Below are 22099 nucleotides of genomic sequence, written 5' to 3' on the forward strand. Positions count from 1 at the left end.
CCAGGACATTGTAAATGTTTTATTATTTCGCATTAATGACCAGTGTGTAATGTCACCTTACCTACATATTTCAGCAATTTGGCTACATCTCAGCTCTTTGTAAAAATCAGCCCCTACAAACCTTTATGAACCATCTTTGGAGACGTTGTAATGTTGGTTATAGTCAACTTTGCCTTTTCAAGATACCAATAGTTAATGCAAAAATAGCGGTTAGCTGTAGGTTTCATGCTAAAATTTGCATGCTGAAATGTGCTCACTGAACACAATGTTCAAACACTGAGTAACCAGATACATTTTTCATGGCATTTCATCATCAAGCTACATATCATTTTCATTCTGTTAATAGAGATAGCAGTTGAGAAAAAAAATCACAGCAAAGAGTTTGAGCTGGAGCATGTACCTCTTAGGCTCTCATCCCCACATCCCCTACTGATTTCTATCACCAACCCGCACTCTAAACCAAATCCTGTGTTCCTGAGCTAACCAGAATTACTCACCGCTTTTTAGTGCAGTATACTATGCTACACTTTTGCTAGTCAAATTTAGTACAGGTGATGGTGTAGCAGATTTTAATGTAGCTTCTGAAATTCCAGAGGGACTCACTTTCCTCAGCATAGTTCAACATGTCAGCTTTCCAGCTCAGAAGAGCCGGTGCATGCTTCACTCGTCCGGCCACCCGTGCTGCCTGTAGATAACCTCACTGGAGTAGTCCCAGGAATCTCTGAGCTGCAAGGTTATCTCTGCAAATCTTCTGATCGTCCCCTTCCTCACACCCTGTGAAATGTGAACCATGTCCGCTCTGAATCTCGAGCCTCTTAACCACAACAGCATACTCAAGGCACTGGAGATTGTGTCCTCCTTGAAGACTCGGCCACACGCGCGTGTGCTCCTGCAACAGTACGTGACGGCATAGCCCCCCTGCAGATAGGACCGTTTCCTTCTAATGATCCGCCCCTTAGCACACTAAAGAACTGTGTGAATTCAGCTGCCCATCAGCTTTAGTGTTAGAAGTCAGGACTATATGGCAATGCTCAGGTACTTACGAGCACACACTTTGAGCATAAAATATGATAATTCATCCATCCATCCATTATTTATACCCGCTTATTCCGGTCAAGGTCGCAGGGAGTGCTATCCCAGCGTGCACTGGGCAAGAGGGAGGAATACACCCTGGGCAGGTGACCAATCTATCGCGGGACACACACACCATTCACTCACACACTCATACCTGTGGGCAACTTAGAGTCTCCAATTAGCCCACCTGCACGTGTGGCCTAGACTAGTGGTTCATAAATATCTTAATCTCAAGACCCCCTTAAAAAGGTCACTCTGTGGCTGAGGACCTCAACCTCAACCAATATTTGACACCTATGTTATTAACACTCCTCCAAGCACAATCGCTCTTACCAGATTAGAATAGTGTTTTCAATTTTAGACCAGAGGGTGGCGCCTTTGGACTGAATTAACTTTGCTTGTCTGAAGGAGAATCCAGAACAAAATTGTTGACCCCCCTCTGGCTTGGTACCCTCACTGAGAAAGAGAAATTATCCAGGCTGGGTCAATTCAACATTACTAGGATATTTAGTACTGTTGTCATGTATATTTAGGACACCTCTACTAAAGCAAGCCTAGGGTTCAAAATAAAACAGTCTAAACAATGCGATCACTCAGCTGGTCAGTAATTAGCATTTTGTCAATAATTTGACATAATTGATTGACTCAGCCAAGAGCAAAGATGGTAATTAATTTCATCAATTATTTGGATAGTTGCTTTCTTTTAATTCAGTTTTCTGCCTACATGTGTCCTATCTCCATAATTTGCAGGTTATAAATGAATATATTTTTCAAATCCAAAATATACAGTATCTCTATTTTTCTTCAGTTAAAGTAAATACAATGTATTTTATGCAACTTTGCCAAGTGGGTATGTCATTCATGTCGTGAAATAAGATACATGATGCAGTTTTAATATCAAGTCAAAACATTTTTAGTAATAACTTGTTTGGTATTCATTTAACAAAGCTTTTATTCCTGGTCAGGGTCACGAGGGGTGCTGGAGCCTATCCCAGCATGCATTGGGCGAGAGGCAGGAATACACCCTGGGCAGGTCGCCAATCTAACTTTGGCTACGTGATTAATGACAAGATCATTGCTAACAGTATAAGCAAACATAAAACATTTGTCAAAACATTGCTTATTGAGGACATCAAACATTGCTTTTAAGCAATGTTTTCATACCCATATATGGCTTGAAATCCTTCCATTGTTTATGTGTTAGACCATGCTATATTCATTCACCCTTACCAGCCCTTATTCCAACTGAACGCTCGCAGTGTTTACAGGTAAACTACTCAGGACAGAAACAGGGGAAAGTTCTGTTAAGGACTTCTCAGTCAATCAAGGTGCATGTCATGGTCTCTCACCCCCGGCTTCTGTGTAATGTGAGATAACGATGATTCTGGAATGTTCCGGAAAATGCAAACAACTAATTTTAGCGCCGCCCCCTAGATGATGGCTGGGCCCGAGAATGTGTGTGCCACTTAATTGACAATCATAAGCTGTGATGACGGATTTCAGTGACAAAACAAACACACTGGCCACGTTTTTGCTTAAAGACATCTGAAAGATATTTTGCATTTGAAGATGAGTAATAGCCAATTGTCACTGTGTGTGAAATGTGCAGCAAAAATACATTGAATTATCAAGGACAGTTCAGAAAATGTCATGCTGAAAAGAGCTTGATTTTCCAGATACCAGAAATTCATTCTGAAGGTCTTCAGGTTTGTCATTTCAGGTACATTCAGAGAAAACACACACACAGACTGCGTCACGTCTGAATAAAATGTGTTCAAGAACATGACATATGCAGATCATTTAACTTATCAGCCTTGTTTTGAATTTTCATATATATGATCTCCATGACTGAAAATCTGATTCTGTCTAGCAGTGTGCTTACCCATAGCTTTGAGCTTAAGATTTAAATATAAAGCCTTAACACAAATTGACAACTTTGGCTTTCAAATAAATGAAATCTGATTTACATTAAATAAAATGGTAAATCTACAGTCTGTGTTCAGTCTATGTGTTAAATCTGGCTCATAGGTACATTACACAGGGGATCAGTAGGTCATTGATGGAATCTCGTGTAGTCTGCTCAAAGAAACAGTGGATTCACAGACATTACTGTGAGAAAATGGAGGAACAGAACTAAAACAAAAAGATGTAAAGCCAGACACTCAACATAAAGCAGATAATAATAGCAGGCTCCAAAGGGGCCTTTTGTAAGAAAAAAGTTGTGCGGCAGTAGGTTTTAAGGGGCAGATTGTATCTGCGATGTGGTGGCTCAATCAAGCAGAAGTGACGTGACTGCCATGACTGTGCTGTGCAGAAGGATCTGGAGGTTAAAAGAGCCCAACAGGACACGTTCCAATTTAACCTCCTTGGTTAGCGGCCAACTCCGCATCTCCTACGTCATCGCTTAGCACCACCTTATCGCTAGGATCTCACGTTCTCAACTTTCTGAGCTCTCAAAAACTTTATCTGACCCACAGCATAGTGTAGAAAAAAAAAAACCTGCTGTAGAAATTCCAAAGTTTGGTGGAGCAGTTCACAGGGCCATGTTTGCTACCTTCACCCACACGTAGCCAGTCCACCTTGTTCCACGCAGTCCACCATAAAAGAAACCCCAAGACACGCAAGTTCACTGTTACAGGATTCTACAGCAGGGGTGGCCAACCCCGGTCCTGGGGAGCCGCAGGGTCTGCAGGTTTTTGTTTTCACCATGAATACAACAACCACTTAGACAAAACAAACCAGGTGAGGTGAGTTAACTGTGTAATCAACTGCTTTAATTGATCAATTAAGTGCCGAGTAAAAACAAAAGCCAGCAGACCCTGCGGCTTCTTCAGGACCTGGGTTGGCCACCCCTGTTCTACAGAATTTGCACGATGAGACAGTTCTAAAGCAGTTCCTTCATGCTTTCAATCCCTTCAACTTAAATGAATTCCATGAAATCACATTAAATAAAACACATTTTATTTTACTTAGACATTTTAGAAAAATGATGCACATTTTTTTTTTTTCCCTGTGACTTGAGAAAAGAAAACTATTAAATTCTGCCAATCAAAGCGACTCTCCAGGGCATGCTCGCGCTTGCTCTCGCCCCTGTTTGGAAAAAGAGTGAAAAGACAGCCACAGCAAGAATGAATCATCCGATGACAAAAAGACAGTGACAAATACATTTCTAGTTTTAACTCAAATGCTTCAACCTTGAATGATAATAGTGTCACGCTTGATTTAGGTGCTGTCTCCAAAGCTACTGCCGTATCACTTTCAGCTTGTTTTTAGGACTCACTCTCTCTGACTGTACTGTCTTACTTTTTAGCCGTACCAAACTGATACACGAAAAGGAGATCAGCACAAAATGAGAATTTATAATCTTTTTATTCCCATTTCTTGTCAGTATTTACAGAATTGCCCTCATAGAATTATCTGGTCCCTGTTCTTATAGTGCCTGCATTCATATAAAAAATCCTCGAGAACCAAAATGATTTCCCAGTTTCTTTGACAATTATATTTTCAGCCTACACCATACAATCATTGATAGAGCAGATTGACTTCTGTCCTCAGACAAAAAAATTCAGTTTTCTTATGTATCAGAAACAGTTCTTCAGGAACATTCAGTTAAACATCTGGGTTCCTGTGCATAGGGGGACACCTAGTGGCCTCATGAACTGCACAAGGGGCTGAGGAGATGGTTCTAAACTGCATCATTCTGGGCAGGATCTTTTTATCTGCTGTATATATGGCATATTTGGCACATTTCAGTGGAGAGTAGACAATCTCTCTTTTTTTTTTAGTTATGGACCGGCTTTTGTCTTAGATTTTCAAAAGATGAAACTCTATAGGGGCTGCTCGGTGGTGAAGATTTGTGGAAGAATATTTGAGACCATTCGCGCAGAACACAAGCGTGTCTGGCCTAGTCGACACTGGGGGTTTGTGGGTCTGTCTCCCTGGGGAGTATGGTGGCCTGTCAGAGTCTGGCAGCTACGCGGCTATCATTTTGCTCTGGTTAAGATGATGATTTCCACTTGTTTCAGCTGCACTGTGAGGTCGACTCTTGGCATTTATGCTGACTTTTCATGTTTCTAAGTGCTGGGTCACCGCTTGCCTCTTTGCCATACCCACAGATGAAATAGTTTTTTTATGATTTCAGATGACTAATATCTACAGTTTGATTTGGGGATTGCTGGATTTGCCAAGCTGCGATTGTGAAGAAAAAAACTATAAACACTACCAATTCATAGTTTGCCAAAGTTAAGGACAAATGTTAACTTAATCCAGGCAATTCAGCTGACATGCTAATTGTCTGCATCGTGGCCAAAAAGCAATTGCAAAAAATAGAAAATCCGAATTTGTTTTTTTTTTGTGTGGTGTAACAATAAAGCAGAAATGAAGCTGAATATTATCTTTAGGTGCATTATGCTGGGCTACAGTCATTTTTGGTTCCAGGTTTTTGAGGTTGGGGGGGATTAGCAAACTGTTTCAATGGAAGCATTAACTCTTCCAACGAAACAGTTGTTGGGGCAGAACTATTTTATTTTAAACATTTTTAAAAATCAAGCTAATTGGCCAATCACTGATCTGACATCAAAGCCAAGTTATAGAAACCCACCAGACTGCTTTACACAAATTAATGAAATGGTAATAATCAGCAGTAAGCCAAGGAACTCTGGTCATGTTCAACTAACTGTACCCCTATAGCTGATCAAAGACATTGACCCCAGCCTACACTCATGGTGAGTGTCTTTGCTGATTGAGGCACTCAGGGGTCTAACACAAGATTATTATAGTATTATTGTCTATGGGGGGCTGTGAGGGTGGCAGATGGATTTGGTTCTATTCCACTTTTGCAGTCATTCAATGCTCTGCTCATCCATCTATTGAAGGCCTTGAGCTTTAGAATATTTCTTCCATGTGCAACATGATTCTAAACATAGTGCACTGCGTATTGTACTGTTTCTGATGTTTATAGAGAAGCCAAGGTTTGGTCTTATGCTATACAGCGCCACACTTACAGGACATTTTCAGAGACCAATCGACCTTTATCACAATTATAAGTCATTGGCATGAAAAGAAAAAAGTCTGAAAAAGTCTGTTTGGAACACCTGTGCCCATACACTACTTTAGCCACAAGTTAGATTTCCTGATAATTTCTAAATTTTCATGACATATTGAGCGTGTACACATATCTGCTTCAATTAACCAACATCTGGTTCATCAGATTAGATTGTGTAATGTCACATCCTTCAAGTGACAATAATTGCCCTTCCAGTCATCGAACAATTTGTCATTGGACAAGAGATGACAACTGCTGGCAGTGCTAAATTAATAATAAATTACTTCCAAAAACAACAGCTGTTTTCTGTAAGCTGTTAGTGTCTCACTTCGCTGCAGGCATAGAGAGATACAAAGCAGAGACACTCAACGATTCTCACAAACATTCAATACTCAACGATACTCATAAACAGTCACAAAGTGTCATATTTCTCATTTAAAAGAGGAGAGACTGCGGCAGAAGTAGAAATATACAGGCAATATGCTACGCCTACGCCTTGATGCTATGTGTTCATGATTCTGGCTCATGAAGGATTACAGTGGTCCTGACACATCACAGTCTGAATTTTCAATTTGCTGTCCAATTTCTTAAATTCGAGCATAACTTCAATTTGATTTCTTCATTCATTTACTGTTTTATTTTTTTAATCAGCTTTTCTGTGTGATTAAATTGAGATGACCCTAAGGACAGTATATGAAGCTTTCAAATACTGTCAGAATATGAACTGATTTAAATTATGACCAGAAATTTAATTTCTGAACTGAGGCTGAAGCCATTTTGAGGAAATATTAGGATGGTTATTTATTACTTCCTGTGATCCCTTATTCCCAGTGTTCCCTGGTATGAGTATGCTCTAATAGAGATACCAAAACCCCATATTTTCACAATTGTTTGAGGTTCATGATCAATATGCAGGCAAAGGCTGTGTTCGTTGAAATAATGGCGGCTGAAAACAGCGAAGTAACAAATGCGGTGGTGGCGTAGGAGCTTATTTACATGTTCATATACAGAAAACTCGATAATTTTTTGTACTTATATTTTAAAAGTACATTTCAATTATTTAATACGATAGAATAATGTATGAAATTAGCCTCAGTGAGCTTTCCATAAACTACCCAGCTAACTTGGTAGTAAGTCACATTACTTTTTCTGTGATGTCATCCTGTCTTCAAAGTGCATCCCACATGCGTTGCCTTCTGAGGTTCCTTTTCCATTAGGATGCTCCCATTGGAGGGAGCTCACTTCTAAGGATGTAGGCAGCTGTCTTCTGTTTGAGACACAGCCAATGTGTGGTTGCAATGCAGTCACAAACAGAACCCACCCAACAATACAAACGGACATTCGAAATAGCGCTTACTTTGACTTTACCTGCTACTGTATCTGTTTTACATAGCAGTTAAATCCATTCAACTGACACTCATACGCAAAGCAACACTAAAAAAAATAAGTAAGCAAATACATTCAAATGAAGTAAGGAAATCTGCAGTTGTACAGAAATGGATAACTAACAGTATAATGAACCGTTTGCAGGCTCAACTATGCTGACATACATGCAGTATTCAGCTAATCACACGGGCATAATGGCAGTGTCTCACCCCATGATTCAATGAACGAGCAACATCCTAGGTGGGAGTACTCCTCTCAAACCCCCAGGACACATGGCAGCCCCAGAGGAGGTCATTCAAGACTGGGCCTGCGAGATACCATGACACCCATATGAAGACAGAATCAGGGTACCTTAAAGGATTTACGAGAGGCTTGGGATATTTGCTATCTAAGAACATATTGTTTTGTAATACTCCACAAATTACAATAGGAATAGGCTTAATCGCTGTATTTCTTTAAGGAAGTGGTCAAATAGTAATACATTATATCCAGTAGCACAATAAAAATAAATCTGCTCTTCCAAAATTTAACCATGCAGCTTCTTCAAACTCTGATAGTTACAGGAGATAGTATTTTCCATGTCTGTAATAAGTAAGTTAAGATGGCTTCCAAAAGTACTACATACAAGTGAGTGTGTATGCACAGGGCCACAAACACACACACACACGCACACACGCACGCACGCACGCATGCACAAAATTAAGGATGCTGCTCACCCAACTATGACATCAGTACTCATTCTGTCCATCAGATTCCAATGTCAGGCTGGTGCTATTATGCTGGTAACACTGACGGATATAAAGAATGGCTTCTCTGCGGAAGACACAAGGTTCTCATAAGCACATTAATCATAAAAGGAGCAACTGTCAAGAAGGACACACAGCCCCTATGCCTGACAATAAAAAGGCCCGGCCCAGTCCTTGATTTTTGGTTTAGCAGAAAATGATATAACACTGCTTTCAATAGCAGGCCTCAAATTACCTTCTGCTGAGCCCTCCTCCCTAACCAACCCCTATCTTGGGCCTCGTGTTTTGCACATACTTGCTGGATATCATGTACTAAAGTATATTGGAGAAAGTATGCAAACAAGCAAGGCCTGTCAGACTTGTTTTAATATATAAACGTTGTGCTCTTCTTGCATACTTGTGAAGGTCCACTGTTCTGTTCTTGTACTGTGGCAGCTAATGGCTAAACACTCTATGGTAGTGGACGATGGACACCTGTATGGAGGACAATTGTCAATTTTCCCTGTATGGACCTATGGACTCCCCAGGACATCCATAGCAGGGCCACATTTAGAAAATGTTTGTATGCACAGACATTATCCTAATTCACATAAAAATTCAGATAATACTTGAAAATGACAGGAAAAAATAACATTCGCTGAGATTACAAAACACTATTAAAATAACAACAATATTCAAAAGACAGCTGGAGTGTTCCAAGTGATTAGGCTTCTCACAGTTAAATACACCCAGCCAGCGAAAGGGCTATTTCATACCACCATCACCGCCAAGAGGGAATCAGAGCTACGACTCCATTGTTTTTCTCCAGGCTGTGGATTTTGTCTATTGAAAGAACTTTCCAATAAAACATAGGATGTTTTGCGGAGGTACCATCAAACCTTGTGTCAACATGCAGAATTCAAATAGCAGAATTTCTTCCACTTCTACTTCTTATTTTACCTGCTGGATACATCGTCATAAATGATCCAACCTCACAATTGTAATGCTCTCATTTGTCAACATCCACTTCAACCCATAACAGCATCCTTCCTGATCTTCTGAAAACAATAACATCAGTTCAGACGCCATCTGCAGGACATGCAGGTAAAATAAACAAAAACAAATTAACTTTTTAGTGTGTGCATATGTTGTCATTTTAGCCCAAAAAAACCGCCCAAAAAAAGCCCAAAAAACTTGATTACCACTATTTTATTCCCGTGCTTACTTCAGTTATTATTGTTTGCTTCCTAACAAAAACAACCAACATGTTAATACAAGTACTTATAAAGATTTACATTTTATGTGACCAACAATAAATAAATGAAACATACATATTCTTTCAGCATACAAAACTTGCATCATATTGCATTATGGCTTACATAGCTATTGTAATTGCAAGGTTAGCCATGAGTCTTCGGTCATAATTTGCACTCTTGACAAAAAGGTGCAGGTGGAGCACTTGTTGAGCCATGTCTGAGCTACCAATCTACACACCATTTCATTAAAGTCAATGGCTAGATAGCTTACTAGCTTCAAATAGTTCACATACAATGAAACTACTGAAGTACTATAGCTATCTAGCAGGCGTATCACTTACGGCATCAGTCAATATTGCTATATTTCAAGTGCAGCAGTGACCAGCCGTTAGAAGGTGCTTTTTTGCATCATCAATGCCAGTGCTCTTTCATATTTAGGGAATTAAGCCGGGAGGATAAACCCCAGCTCTTTCCCTATGGTTTTATTACTTTCTTATCTGTACATTTGATAAATTTCCTGTAAGATGGTAAATCACAGAGATGTTTATCCTGGTATTCTCATCATAAATGAGTGAAATAAAGACAAGAAATATCACGTCAATATGCCACGAGATCACTGTAATTAAAGTTCAAAATTATACCCCTTTCAAAGGTCATAACTCCCACACCCTTTGTCCAATTCCCACCAAATTTGGTGTGAGTATTCCTTGGAAGCACCAATATATATCCACCAAACATCACAAATCCACTACATTAGATTTTATTTGCATAAATATGTGAAACTGTTGTTTTGATAAGTCTTGACCAATTTGGTAGATAGCATTAGTGTATGTAACCATACTTGCTAAACAAGTTATATTGAACAATAACTTGCCAGCTGTGAGCCAATGAATTTGAGATTAGTTTTGGCCAATTGCATAAATGGCCAGAACTCATTAACCATTCATCCAATTTTCACAAAATACAGATGTTTATGAGAGGCCACTCAGCATGCACAAAAAAACATTTACAAATTTGGCCACGGGTGGTGCCAAAAACCTTAAAAATGCATTTCTCAATAACAGCTTAATATAATTTCATGAACATCAGTGAATATGTACATCTATGAGTCTAAATTTTATATTTTGGTTGAAAGTGGGCATGGTCCAATCCCATATTAACCTATTTCCCATAAGAAAGAAAAATGCTTTTGATTACTTACCAGCATCTGTGGTTGGCAGCCCCTTCAACAAAGCTCCACTCTAAATATTGTCTTAATCGGTAGTCCCTTTCATTTAAGACCATAACTCCAATACCCATAGTCCAACTAACAACATATTTGGTCAGAATATTCCTTGGAATTAAATGGTCATGGATTCAAATGACCATGAAAGTCCACCATAAAGAACTTTTGCATAATATGCAAAACTGATTTTTTTTTTCTTTCTCCTAGGCTTTTTTTTTTTTTTTGTTTTGTTTGTTTTGTTTGATTTGCCCCAAAGTTTTTACATAGAATTAGAACACCTAACCATACTTGGTAACTACAAACCAGCTGTGATTTGCACTGGTTTACCATGTGGCTATTGTTCTCAATAAGCCTCACCAGGACTGATTAATGTTTCTCTAACCAATAATCAATTTCCCATAGACATCCAAGGTTTTCCAATGCTAAACAGGAAGTATTCTAATTTATGTACAACGTATATTATTGCACGGCAATGCGTCATATTACTTTAATATTTTTAAATTAAGTATGTACTAGAGATTCTTTAGGCCTTTACAGGCTTAAACCCCCCATTGCTGCTTGCGGCTATATTATGTATTTTCAAAAGGCATATCCAGGGCAGGCTTGTTTTGGTTACAGTAGCAATCATATATTTATTTTGATATTTGCTCAAGTCAAAGAGCTGAAAAGTAATATTATGCACCTTATATTACACTCCTTACATATGCCACTTGCTTCACTAAAACGTAGTGATATTTAAACCAAAATGCTTTCTTTAAAGTTATTTTCATCCAAAATAATCACATTCTCTATACATCTGTGAAGAATAATTTCAGAAAATCTCTCAATATACCTCATTGTTCATTTTGAAATTGTGATAAGTTATAAACAAACTATTACCAATATATTTCACAGAAAATAATTGATCTGTTTTCCAATGCAATGCTACCAATATCCCTTGATTTCTCCATCTGGTCATCTTAAGCATAATTAATTCATCATTTGTTTAAACGAAAAACAAACATGCATTTTCTCTTCATGAAGCACATTTTGTGTTACATCAAAAGCGAAAGCAAGTGAGCATTCCAATATGCTGCATATGCATGTAAGATCAGTGCTGTGCTTGAAAAAGGAAATTGCAGACCCTGTATAGTATGAGTGTCAATACATGCACTGCTTACAGGGACAATATTGATATTAGGCAAAAATTATAGACCTAGATACACACATATTGTGTAATGTGGAGTATTAAGGAAACATCATTAGACTCAGTTGCATACAGTACAATTCCCAGTATTAATTCAAATCTAACAGTGTTAATTCAACTCTTAACAGATAATATTTAGTCCCACATTCCAGAGTGGGACCAGTTACTATCTGTTAAGAGTTTAATTAACACTTGTCATTTTAATGTCTATTCTTTATGGAGTCTGTCATTTTCAAGCACATTCGACTTTGAACATTTGTAGAAACCAAATGAGAGATCTGATGGCTAGAAGACACAGGACCAAGTTACTTGAAAAATGTAAAAAATAAATAAATCAATAAATAAATAAATACATAAATAAATAAATAAACCTTGGCACCATTGCATTGGAATTCGGCATGTTCTTTTTTTTCTCTGGAAGATATTTGTAAAAGTCTGGTAGTTGTAATTTGGCACTATTCTAATACCAACAATTTGATGCACAGATATTTTTGGGAATTGTTTTTTTGAACCCATACAGAGAGGCATTGATTTTTTACATTGAAAAAGTTGAACAAGAACATGATTTGTTGAGATAAAATATATGGTGTTACAGTGTTGGCCATTAACCAACCATTAAACAGTGAATGAAGCATTCCGTTTCATAACACATGCTGAATGTCCTTCCTTAAGTGATACAATTAAGTAGTCCCAAATAAGTCAAAATGTTGCTCTGAAATTCACACCTTCTGCACACTCACACACACACACACACACACAGGGCCAGCCGGACCCAATAAACAAAGTAAACATTTGTTTAGGGCCCTGCCATTGGTTCGGGGCCCCCTCCCTCCAAGATATATATAAATATATATATTTTTAATAAATAATTGTGGTCCCTAAGACAATGACTTTTTAAATCTAAATATATTTCTATTGGTGCCAAATCTTGCTGGCTGGGGCCTGGGGGGTGGTTTTCAGCCAAAACAGAGGGCCCCATATAGACTTTTTGTTTAGGGCCCCCAAAAACCTTGGGCCAGCCCTGCACACACACACACACACACACACCATCTTAATGAATCACCCAAGAATAAATGTGTTGGTATACAACTGCCACCGATAAGTCTACAGTGAAACTGACCCACTATACATGAAACATCCATGCCTCCATTACTCCATAATATTAATTCCAAACTGAAATTTCCGGATCACTGAACATACAATTCCAACAAAAAGCCGTTTAAAAGCTGGTTAATACAGTAGCTGCTGGAACGGTAGTAAAACTAACTATAGCGAATCTTGTAGGCTAGCCATCTTCACAACCAAATAAATTAAGGAAGCAGACAAATCCCATTTATTGTATAAATACGCCCTACAGGACCTTCGTAATTACTCGGTTATCTGCTGTATGCTACACATAGCATACAAATTCGGTGAACCCTTCAATTTAGAAAAAAAGCTATTATTCTGTTGTACTCATCATTCATCAGCCACATCATTGCTCAAGCTGCTTTATAGGTTTTCCGTGTCATTCAATGTTTGTCACCTAAACAAATGACCAAGCCAGCGCTCTTCCCCAAATGTTTTTTTTTTTTCGTGCTTCTGTTAATTTTATCTATCTGTGCTTATGCCAAGAAAATTTTGAACGTTTGTTTTATAACACGGCTATTGATTGCTATTTGACATTCTCTTCATTTCTACGTGACATTAACTTATCTTGCAAGACCGTTGATGGTCGTAACTAGTCATTTGCCGACACACACAAACATAGAGCAGCGCAATTAATATTTAATTTTCCTGATAGTCACGTGCACACTGGCGATTCAAACGGGGGTTTCCTCCTTAGTAAAAAATCTTTCGTCGAGCCTGTGGAATAGCCTATGACGTTTTTGCAAGAACGAGTCTGTTTATTACATTTCTTTTAGGCCTACATCAGTTTAAGCCGGACAAGACTCCTGCTCCAAGCAGTAATCAAGACTCCTGTTTCTTGTCGATGGTCCTTTTGCTGATTTACAAAAGGTTATAAGAAATTATCCGAGCTGATTAAAGTTGTGGTTGCTCAGATCGAAAACATGCTGTCTCGTTAACTGAGCCGCAACTAATAGCGGTTTGTGGGGATATAAAACTACCGACCCTGCAGTGCTGTAACATACCTGCGGTGTTATATGTTATCACAAGCAAAACACAAGCCAACGTCTTTTGCACAAATGTGAAGAGATAATACGGGAGTGTACAGACACCATAAAGGTGAATTTATACAGGTCTTCCTCAGATGGAAGTAAATGTGATAGTAGGGCAGTCAAATTAAGTACAAAAATGTTTGATCATTGAGAAAATTCAACTAAACCAAACAATCCATTACAAAATATTAGCTATAGCAAGTTATGTCGACTGAAGTAGTGCAAAGGTTGTGATCTGCTTTCGTTTCTTTATATAAAGAATAGTACAATCACGTTTTTAACGTTTTAATCCAAGCATTTGCTTTGTACCTACATTTCAGTAAGGAATTGTTGACAAGAGAAGCTTTATTTGGTCTTAAATTACCCAATAAACATTAAATATAGCTCACTGGGCGTTGGAGAGGATCCGTCGTGCTTCTGTTACAACTAATTCGAGTTAAAAAACGATCATATTTCAAAAATGGTGTACACCGAACAGCTACAAGCTCGTTTGATATTCCGTACCTCGTGTTGATCATTGTCTTTTAAACGCACGCAACCTGGATCTCGTCTAATGCATTCCATACCAGGCAATGAGATCACAACACACAAACGCTAAATCAAAACCGGAGGCACAAGGGGTCCTCAATAAAATACCATGGTCCATACAGAGCATTAAAGAAAACTAAAACCACATTTACAACAAAATGTAGGCTATTATTGGCATCTGCTGGGTAAAGGTTTCCGAAGAAACACGAACACGTTATCAATCTTCGGTCCCCACAGGTTTTCAATAAGACAGAAGCGCCGTCTTGAACTTGACGTTTTGAGGAGACTATTTTGTGTATGGCTTGTGAAATGTCGTTGAGCATGTCGATAACATGCACGTGCCAGCAATGAATCCAAGTGACATAATTAAAAATAAGGAGCGCCACGATTCACTCTCCTCACCGATAGTCCATTCACGTAGACTGTCTTCAAAAATATTATAAATACTAAAGTAATAAAAAGCCCTAAAATCAATTAATATATTCTATAGTATTTGCCAAACCTTTATTAGCAACTTGCACATCATTATAGGCCTAGCTATAAATCAGAAGGTGATGAGATGTGTATAATGTATTGTTTGCTGTCTTAAAAAAGCGGAAGTCAAACAAGTGTTTAATAATTAGTAAATTATTTATGAAACTCATATATAAACATTATTACTGATAATAATCTTCAGGTTCGAATCAAACCATCAGCCATACAAATATTTAAGCCGCAGCCTAAGTCGCATTGGATAAAAACGACTGCCAAACGATGCACATATCATTCTGAATAATTGAACTTGATGATAATGATGATGATAAGGATCATGGGGATGATGATGATAATGATGATGATGATGACGATGATGATAATTATTATTATTATTATTATCATTATTATTATTATTATTATTATTAAGCAACAACGTGACAAACCATAAAACCACTTAATATCAGATATCACATGTCACTATTATTCAAAGAGCATATTTGAAGAGTATCAAGCACGCTAATTGCTTTTTTGACCATGAAATTAAACTAGTGCCAACTGGCTAGAATGAGAAGGCTGGAAATGCGTTTTATTTGCCCAGAATTCAAAGTAGGCTATTCTATAAATGCGTTATTATTATGGTTCAATCGACGGACGAAAACTGTGGCTAATGTATTAATAGGCTGCACTCTATCAATATACTGAAAATCTGAGAACTAGTAGTGCAATGCGTAAGTATTTGGACAGTGACATAATTGTTGCTCTGTACTCCAGCACACAGGATTTAAATACAGTGAGAGGTTATAGTGCACACCGTCAGCTTTGATTTGTGGGAATTTACATCCACATCGGGTTATCTGTGCAGGGATTACATTCCTTTCTATGCATAGTATAAATATGTATAAATATTTTGTATATTACGGGTATTTTGCAGATGCATTTTTCATGACTAGTTTTTGCATTTACATTATTTGTACAGCTGGACACGACGGCTCAAGGATACGACGACGGACAGTAAAATGTTCAGTGTTACAGGTAAATCAACTCTTACAGAGTAGCCTACATATGGTCCCTATTGGACTCATATGTACTCTGTTGAATTAACACTGGGCATTTAACACTGGATCGTACCTGGGAATCCAACCTGAAACTTTTAGAAAACCAGCACGGTTATACCTGCATCTGTATAGGCTTATATAACCTATAGTACATCACGTCAAAAGCCTACATCTCACTGGCAAGCTCAATATGTCCAACAATTAATATACTGAGCAAATGAGGCTATTTTGGCTATAACGTTGTGCATCTGTATAATCATAAACATCGTTATATTTGTTTTGACCATACGCAGTCATCTGCATGCCTAATGTTCTTCAGTCATGAAATATGGAAATGTTACTTCAGACATTGCATATGGAAAATCAGCCCTGTGCTGGAAAACTGAGTATACCATTTACGCTACCACCATCAAGATTTGGGAGAGAGAGCTAACCCTTATAAACCACAACCACGAGATCACATAAGAACCATTTATGTATCAAAACACAGATTTCGACTGAGCAGACGCCAGCAAGATCGCACCATTCGCAACTGACGTATTATGGGCCCACCACTTTTTTATCCTTTCACAAAATATATATTTTTTCTTTCATACCTGGAATAATTCAAGGCGGCTGTAGTTTTTATTGACATTAGGTAAAACTTCAGTTGTGTTTCATTCAGATTGAACAGATCTTTACTTAGAGTAATAAAATAATGTAGGCTATCCATTAAATCAACATTTAATTAAATCGGACAACTATTAAGAAACATTTACACATAATTACACATTACACAAGGCTATAATGTTACACCTTATGAATCAAACTGTAACATATATAATCTTATTCTCAATTCCACAATAAACAATATACTGTATATGATTGATGTTATCTATTTACCTCTGCTTGATCAAATATAACAATGAATGTCATTCATTTTTGTGAAGATGCATGTGATTTATATAAAGATCCTGTATAATGAAGACACGGAGGCATAAATCATGTTCATCTATGAAAATTAAAATTAAACAAGTGAGTAGATTATTGACATGTATTGCTTTTAAGTGACATTCTCAATTATTGTTTTCATATTTATCTTATTATATTTAAAGACATCACATGGGCGAAAAGACATAAAGAAAAAGCAGATGATAAACAAATATTAACATTAACAAGAACCAAATTTACACGGATTATGACATATGAAATTGTCATTCCTTTCTTACTATAAGTTTAAAATGAGCCGATTTTACCCAAAACGAACATAAAGGTGAAGGGCATTGATTAGCTTTAGCAGTATTATCATTGGTGTCACACAAATCCTGTGTAAAAATGCAATTATACATCAAATCAAATATGATATATTATAATAAAATTCATTATTACTACTATTATCATTATTTGCCAGCATCATACATAGACCACTGAACCGGTTATAACCTATTACTTCTTGAACGATGAGATGTTTGTATTAGACTACAAAGAAATGGACGAGAACTTTCAGTGTGTAATATGAACAATAACTGAAATACAAATGGACATGCACGGTATCTGCATGGCTCTAACAATGGCCTGCTTCCTACTAGAGCATCAGAAGGTATACGAACTATGTTATAATATAGTATACCCAGTGAAAGGAAAAGTTATTCATATTCACCCCCCATTGTGCGCACATCAGGACTCATTGCACCATGTGAATCAGTTAAGGGAGGAGATAAAACATCGAAAAGGTTCTAGATCTGAGGATCTCTTCTAGTAAGATCAAAAACAAGCAGCTTTCATGCCAGTCTGTAGCGTAGATGTAACTTGTTCCTATACACCATTGGTATCACATTGTTTACAGTACTTTGTCATAAGTAGGCTATTAAAATAGATCGAAATAATATACTGAACTTTCAAAATTCAGGATGTGGGTGCCCACTGGTCAGCAATCACTACACTACAAATTTTGTGACTAAATTAATCTTTCTTCTGTCGAATTCCGAGGAAGACATGGTCCTTAAATATATCACTATTTCAAAGAGGTAAAGTTTGTGTCGTTGTTTTATTTTTCTGGATACAGTGATATTATATAAATCGGACAGACCACTGGAAAATTTGAATTTAAGTGGATGAGCTATAGGGAGCTATGTTTTCTATGATGCGATGGTGTAAGGTCAAATCATTTAGCATTTCCACAACGTGTAAGGGAGGTCAGCCGTGTTTGTTCTATGCCTGTGTCCGGTGGAGCAGCAATAACTTAACCGTTCATATAGCGGTGGTTACTAAGCCATTTGTTCTAATCTCTCAGTACCTGTATTTCGCATGCATTGATTGCGGTTTACAACTTAAGCAGCCGCAATAAGAGCAACCACAAGGGATACAAGTTCTGCAGGTGTCCTCGAAGGAGAGAGCAATTACAGAACCCCTTCTTGGTCCTCGCCAATTCAGTGGTATGAAGCTGTCATCATTTTGCTTTTTAAAAATAAATGAGGGATCCTTTGGCCAACTAAATACACTCACTCTTAAGTTTGAAGACAAGACCTGCATGAAAAGGAGGAAATATTTGTACATTTTCTCAATTATTTATTTATTATGCATTTATTTATATGAATGAATGAACTGGATGAATGGATGGATGGATGGATGAATGAATGAATCTGCGCGCCACGGGCAGTTGCTTCACTCTATTCATCTGTGACTGTACTTATATTTCCGGCAGTGACCGCAGTTGCAGCAGGGTGCTACGGGTACACTCACTGTATCAGGCTGGGGGACAAGGCCTGGACCCTCATTATAAGCGATTCTCGTGCCTGCAGCTGTTACCCCTTCTTATCACTGCGCTTTTGCTCTTGGAGTTTGTGCTGATTTTGAAAACGCCTCGATTTTGTAATTTTTCTGAGTGAATTAAACTCTGTGAAGACACGGAGGATGCAGTGGGATCAAACATCATGCATTTAATCATGTTCATACAGACAAAACTACGCGGTGGGTTTCCCAAAAGCCTCTTAACGCTAAGCACATATCTAAATGCCTCTTAATCTCACTCTTAAAATAACGCGGGTCTCCCCAAACACATTCGTAATGAAAGTGTTTCTTTAGTTCACTCGTAAGCTATTAACCGTCCAGCACACTCGTTTGCCGCAAAGGAATATTTCAAAAATAAATATAAAATGAATAATCATAAAATAAAAACTGTATTTGAATATGATTTGGAATGACAAATTTAATTCAACTAGGCATGATAATGTCACATTGATTACTTGATTAGGTTAATCCAGTTAAATGCATTTAATAGTCAAACGATCGTCTAATTACGTTTCACTGATAAAATAAATTGCTGCACCTGTATAATTGTAGCTATAAAAAAGGCAAGACACACCTGCATTGTGCAGAATCCTACGTTGGAACCAAAGGTGCAGAAGAATATGTTGTGAAAATAAATATTGCCATCAAGATCAACTTTAATCCACTAGACCACTTCACAGACGAAGCCAGGGGTGGGTAATTTTCTGGAAATTGTCCTTAATTATTTAATACATTATTCATGTAATCTTTTTTTATAATGTTTATATAAGCTATTTAGTTCAAAAAGACGCTCGGAATCAAGATGGTTATAGTTGAATGATAACACAATATGTTTCCACATTTTTAGCACTTTTCAGTGTTGACTGAATGTAAAGAAGGTCTTTAAATTCCTCTTAAGAGTCCGTCTAAGGATTGTGTTTGGGAAATCAACTTAAAGAGAGAACGTTCGTTACTTAACAACCTCATAAACACACTAGTTAATCCTAAAATACAACTTTATTGGGAACCCAACCCCTGATCAGCTCAGTACATTGGCGATATCCAATATTAATCAGTACAGGCAGGACTGGATTATGTCCTGTTGCATGTTTTACGTTCATTTTTTAAAAGTTCATTAAAACAGGCTTCTCTAAATTTGTCATTTGTAAGAAAAGTGTTTTTTTTTTTTTTCCATTTCAATGGCCATTTCACTTGCTATACGTAGGCCTATAGAACATAGTTCACTTAAATTAATTTGGAATTATGCCACGGCACTATTAAATGTCCTGTAAACGCAATCAGACAAGTGTTCAATTTGCGCCTGTTTTATAAGAAATGTGACAAAGGGGTAACGACAGGCAAGTTTGCAAACTGAAATGTTGTCATACGGAGCGGAACTTCCAAACTTCCGCCCGAAGGAGGTGTTTTTTTCTATTCCAAATAAATGGACGTGCAATTACAGACACAAATGAATAAATAAAATGCAAATAAATAAATAAATAAATACAAGAGGTTTTGCAATTTTGTAAATATTGGCAACGTTGAACGCGGACGCCAATATTTGGTCCCAAGCAATTCATTTTGCTCCCATGTAATGTATTGCAAAAACGAAATAAATAAAAATAAAAAAATCAACAACGACTCGCAGTGGAAACATTAAAATTGATTTCACTGCATGCAGGTATTTAATGCTTATGCCTATACTGTTTTGCACCGTTTTATCTCGTGCCTAGGATGTCATACCAAAAATAAATAAATAAATAAAACACTCGACGCAACCTTCAGGCCGAATTTAATCGCAATGATAACTGTATGTATACACATTGCATATTATATATTGCGCCACCTGTGGCTATTCTTCATGCATAGTGATAAAATAAGCAAATTGTATAGCCTGTGTATATAGCTGTAGGACTATAATCGTAAATATAAACAGTTGCACTTCAAAATGCGTTTATTTTATAACGTGTGGCCATACTGTAACTACTGACGAATTAAATTGCGTGATTGCCAAACTCGCCAAATGATGTCTGTGAAGAATGACGTGAACATTTGCTTTCAATCATAAGATAGGGTTAAGGACACTCATTGATTGAATCCACTTGCTTGCTATTCACGTTAAATGAGAACAATTCAAGTGTCCACTTGGTCAGAGATGAGACCAAAATGTGACCTGGTGCAGCGCGATATCACAGACACAGAGTGATAGTATTTTCAGTTCACAAAACAGAGCTCAGATCAAAAGTTGTTACGGAGGCAGGCCACATCAAATTCAAAGAAAATGACGAGAATACATGGAAAATATACAATGCTGAACTCCATTATTAATTATCCATTGAAATCTGTCACATGAAATTGCAAATATATTCATAGCACGGCTTAATGAATTAACTACTAGAACTTTAATTAATTCGTTTCTATATAAAAGAGCTTACAGCGTCGTTAAGAAAAAATAGATAAACTTTTCACATATTTTGAGATAAGCTTACATACAAAAATGACAATCCAACGCAAGTAATAATCTAACAGGCTCCACGTAGGTGGGAAACACGATACATGATGCATGGTACACTTAATGATACACATAAATTGCTTTCAGTTAATGCAAGATTAAGATTCCTTACCGTCTTGTGCATGAGTCCAATTACGTTTATTATCAAAATAAGAATTGCAACCCAACTTCGATATAAAAAGTGAATAAAGCGCATTCCTTAGAACCATTACTAAACGTGAATACATGCAGGTGTCTAGGCTATATTAGCAATTAAAACATTTACAAAACACATGAGCCTAACATTTACAACAGCGTTTACAAAAATTCACAGTCACCTTTATAAGAGGTAAATTTCAGTACCCGATAAACCACTGCATCCTTTATCAGTTTTGCTTTTAAATAACTGCGCTGTTTCGACATTTCTGACCAGCGACGTGTTCCTGGTTTAATTATTCTCGCAAGCTTTCAGGGGAAAGTCGAACTGGGGTCACTGTTGCGTCCCGACCGTCCAGATGGGGGCGACTGGGTTGTTTCTTTTGCCATTGAGAATAAAATGTTGGTGCCCTGTAACCCGTGTAAGTGTATGAGAGTGTTTAAGCAAAATTAGCATATTGCTCGAAAAAAACGCGATAATCTTATTCAGTGCCACTGGTGAGATAGGCTATAGCCACTTAACGCCGTCGAACTGAAACAGCGGTAGCCTAATCTCCAAAATCAACTTTGGATGGTATAGAACTACTTTTGA

General features: G+C 37.5%; 1 long non-coding RNA gene across 1 annotated transcript in view; it reads right to left on the reverse strand.

The window, feature by feature from the left end:
* Window positions 1-4049: 4049 nt before the first annotated feature.
* LOC135241803 (uncharacterized) overlaps window positions 4050-22099 on the reverse strand; it is a 35443-nt gene continuing 17393 nt past the window's right edge. Inside the window, exons 2-5 of the long non-coding RNA XR_010326116.1 lie at window positions 8221-8317; window positions 7714-7811; window positions 7263-7385; window positions 4050-4164 (exon numbers count right to left, since the gene is read on the reverse strand). This is a non-coding gene — a long non-coding RNA (uncharacterized LOC135241803). The remainder of the gene's footprint in view (window positions 4165-7262; window positions 7386-7713; window positions 7812-8220; window positions 8318-22099) is intronic.

Source organism: Anguilla rostrata, chromosome 1 (assembly GCF_018555375.3).
Source record: "Anguilla rostrata isolate EN2019 chromosome 1, ASM1855537v3, whole genome shotgun sequence".
In the NCBI taxonomy this organism is placed as follows: domain Eukaryota; kingdom Metazoa; phylum Chordata; class Actinopteri; order Anguilliformes; family Anguillidae; genus Anguilla; species Anguilla rostrata.